At 44.0% G+C, this 4,257-nt stretch overlaps 1 long non-coding RNA gene across 1 annotated transcript; it reads left to right on the top strand.

Moving 5' to 3' along the window:
- Positions 1-243: 243 nt before the first annotated feature.
- LOC134478013 (uncharacterized) lies at positions 244-2,806 on the top strand. Its single transcript, XR_010050355.1, has 2 exons — positions 244-578; positions 2,395-2,806. It is a non-coding gene; the product is annotated as an uncharacterized LOC134478013 (long non-coding RNA).
- Positions 2,807-4,257: the final 1,451 nt, after the last annotated feature.

Below are 4,257 nucleotides of genomic sequence, written 5' to 3'. Positions count from 1 at the left end.
TGCCATGTTTACTTACCAGTCTTTAGAAATTACAGACAACACTAGGAATGCACAAGAACTGGCAGCAGAGCCCTCACAGCTTTTTCTGGACTAATGTTCTGCTGGCGAATGAGGCTGGACTATTTTTATAAGGAAGGATTGAAACATTCTAATCCCAAAACACTAAATGAACTCACCATTAGCTGTGTGTAATCCAGTGCATTGCACTGGCGCGGAGACTCTGCTATGTGCCTGGTTCACTGGATGCCAGACTAACAAGCCACTGCTGTGTGGTCAGGACAAAAGCAGCCTGCCCCTTCCAGGGAGCCAGGGAGCCAGGCAGCCAAGGACCCAAGGAGCCAGCCTCATGACAGCTTCATGACCACCACAGCGAGGGTTAGACTTCACGCCACCCTCTGTCCTTTCAGTGCCAAACTCCTGGAGACCCAGAAGTTCCTTGGACAGGATGGTTCTCATCTTGTGATATGGCTCTAGCTGTTCTCAACTTGCAGAATTTAGGGTCCACAGGAAAGAGAGCTGAGCGTTGGAGAGACGGATGTGTGAATGTCTGGACTGTACTGAGAGGCGCAATGGGGCAGGTAAGGATAGCAAAGGCTAAATACCTCTCTTCCTTCCATTTCTTCTTTCTTCCTCTCTCCCTCCCTTCTTTCTCCCATTTATTTTTACCTTTCTTCCTCCCTTCTTTCCCTCTTCTTTCCTTCTGCTTCTGTTTTCTTTCTTCCCACCCTACTATAATAAATCTTTCTCTTTCTTTTCCTTTTTCTTTCTTCTTTTCCTTCTCTATTTTCTTTCTTTACAACTGAATTTTGTAGGAAATTGTCTGCTCATTTGACTACAGACATGACTCCATAAGACAGAAATAGCTTAAAAATGACATTTGAGAGTCTAATGCTTAACACTGAGTGCCTCCCATTGAGGTGAGGTTGGATAGCAGAATAGACTTAAAGGCATCTGTCCCCAGGGTCCCCAACCCTGGAAGACAGCAACAGCACCCCAGCCCTGGGAAAACAGCAGAGCAGACCAAGGAGACGCTGCTGACTGAGAGATCTAGGTGCAGTTGATGCACCCCACAGAAGTACCCCTTTCTTTCATCACTGGGCTCACACCAAAAAGGGTTGGAACCATCCTATGCGAGGCCAGGAAACTTTTAGTTGAAAGCAGAAGTGTACTAAATTTAATGACCTGGGCAGCTGCAGAGGTCATTACAATAGAATTCAAACTAAACCACAATGCATGGGACACTGTGGTCTTTCTTTTAAAACAACTCTGAAAAGTCTGAGGCCAAACTCCATCAGAATATAACCTTTATATTTTGGAGATCGATTTAATCAAATTTAACCACACACACACACACACACACACACACATCAGGCTTGGAAATTTATGTTTTCATCCCAGATTTGCTTCCAAATGTCCTTTGTTGAAGAAAAATAGTTAAAAATATGTTTTGAAACAATTGTTACTATTGTAAGAAAAATTTTTAATGAGAACATTGTTCAATGTAGTCACATTTTGTTTCTAAATATAAAGAAAATGATTCACAGATGCTGATTTACAGGAAAAATAATAAAGTATGTAAACTAAAACGTATTCGAGGAAAGGATAGAAATCCTCATTAGAAACCACTCCATAGTAAGTACTTCCTTCTCCCAGGCTGCCCAGGAAATCCCAAATTCTAACTGGATTTGCACGGGGCCACAGATGCACACAGGGGCCCCTTTTATGGCAGCCCTGAGGACCAGCACTACAGATATGCCCTCTTACAGGAATGCTCACACTACCAGGGTAGAGCGCCAAAATCTGCATGCTCACCTGCATTCCAGGTCATTCTGCTACAGGTGGAGCATGGGCCACACTTAAGGAAGTCACTTTCCTTCCTTCAGAATCCTGCCTGCAGCTGCCAGTTGAGATTTATCAGACCCATCCTATGGCTTGATTAATGCCTGAGAGAGGGCATCCTGTAAAACCCAAAATTGTGAAATCCACAAAAGAAATCATTAGAAACGATGGAGCCCTTGTTTTGAACTGAGATTGTGAGCTATTTCCTTACAATTAACTTAAACATTTATACATAGGTTAGACTCTCATAAATTGAAGACATGGTTCTGGAAATGCAGCCTTATCTCTGCCATATCATATTACTGTCAAAATATACCTCCTCCTCCCTTCCCCTCCCCCCTCCCCCCTCCTCCCCTCCCCTTTCCTTCCCCCTCCCCCTCCCCCTCCTCCTCTTGACTCAAGAGGACCCTAGGAGTCTGCCACTGGGAGGTTGGACTTTCTGCCCCATTGGAGTTGGGTGTGGCCATGTGACTTATTTGGCCAATGAAATGAAAGTAGGAAGTGGGGCTGCTGCAGTGAGCAGGAACTCACATTGGCTCTGCCTTCTGCCTTGAGAACAAGATGTCCCACCCCGGAACTGCTTCTGAAGTCTGGACCTGAGAGGGAAGGATGAATAGTCAGCAGGGTGGATGTACAGCAGAATTCACAGCCATCAAGGTCGAAGAATAAACCTGAGCTACTGAATGTCCCTGAGACTGCAGGGTTGGCTGGTGCTGCAGAGTGGCTTAACAACCAGCCACTGTCAAAGCTTCTCATTCATACTGGTGAAATACTAAGTAAGACATGGCTGGAGGAAGTGCCTGGGTTCTGGCTCTGTCTGAAATTCCCTTTTGTCATCTGAATTTTCTGTGTTCACCACCAATATGGGCTGCATTTTAATGGCATATTTAATATTAACAGCAGAAAATTATGAATCATCTTGTAAATACTCAAAGTTCAGAGTTGAAATACCAAAACATCGTCAGCTGTATCTCTTGTCATTTCTTAATAACAAAGAACATAGCTCACTTCCTACACTTACATAGAGAGAACTTCCACCCATAACTGATTAGTAGAGCCACAGTCTGTATGTATCATTTTACAGCTTGTTGCCCCAATTTTCTGTTCTAACTGTGCTACAATCTGTCCTTGTGCCTCTGTGGAGCTATGATGGTGTGGACTGGTATTTATTTGCCTCCACCTTAAGACTGTAGAACCAACAATTTCCTTGAGACCATGCTTTTAAGGCATTAACATGGGCTCCGTAATATTTCCTGTATAACATTATCAAAAATCTTTGTAGAAAATAGGATTTCATTGTTGAACTATTTCATGCTCCCCTCAACCCCAGCATGCTAAGTCAGTAACCATTTATCACCGTCAGAGGACACTTCTGAGTTCAGACAGGTGGGAGAGAAAGTGGTAGGTTGTGAGGCATTCACTGCAGATTGTCTCAGCTCCATCACTGCTGAGAACGGCTCACTTCTCTGTTGCTCACACGTAGACTTCCTGTATTATCATAGACTAATATCCTCAATCTAGTTGAAGCACAAAGAAAGACATGTATTAAAGATAAATATGTCTGCGACTTTGTCAACTAAAGTCTTAGTAGCAGAAACAAGAAAAACAAGTGACAGACAGCTCAAGTTCCCCTCTCCAGAATTCTCTATTTCTCTGCTGCTATAGTTTAATCTGAAGCGTGCCCTGAAAGCAATGTAGCAAAGGCTTGATCCCAATGAGTCACTATTGGCAGCAGTGGGATCTTAAGAGATGGAGCTAAGGGGGAGGTTGTTAGGTGACTGGGGTATATCCTTAAAGGGCATCGTGTGGTGCTAGCCCTTTCCTCTCCTTCTTTTCTTATCCTCTGGAAATGAGGTGAGTGTTTTGCTCCAACATGAACTGCTGCCAGGATGTTCTGTGTTGCCACAGACCCAAAGTAATAGGCTCAACCAGTCATAGACTAGAGTCTCCAAAACTGGGAGCTAAAATAAAGCTTTTCTCCTTACCTGTTGGTTGTCTCAGGTATTTGTTACAGTGATGGAAAGTGGACTAACATACCTGATCCAGTTTCCAAGATGGGATGTAGCTCTCCGCAGCCCTGGGTCCCACATTTTATAATTGCAGTTTCAACCACAGGAGGACTCTCTCCATGACTCTCAACCCCCAAATCATCAATTCATCAAATATTTTTCAGCCACTCAGAATGTTCCAAGCACTTCAACTGGTGCTTGAGATACAAAAGGCAATGAAGAAGAGCTCTGGGGGCGGGGGAAGGGGGGCAGAATTATTTTCCATAAACAAAGTGACCAGAAGACCAACTCTATAGGTTTCATCGAGTCCTCAGTGAGGGTCTTTGCCAGCCGGGCAGACACCTGAAAATGTGACTCATATCAAATGAAAATGCCAAATGGGAGCCTTCTGCCTTTTTAATTTCACCCT

This window comes from Cavia porcellus, unplaced genomic scaffold (genome assembly GCF_034190915.1).
Source record: "Cavia porcellus strain 051 isolate PalLab524CR breed Dunkin Hartley unplaced genomic scaffold, mCavPor4.1 scaffold_11, whole genome shotgun sequence".
Lineage (NCBI taxonomy): Eukaryota > Metazoa > Chordata > Mammalia > Rodentia > Caviidae > Cavia > Cavia porcellus.
The sequence above is the reverse complement of the archived record's forward strand: the minus strand, read 5'-3'. Positions and strand labels throughout refer to the sequence as shown.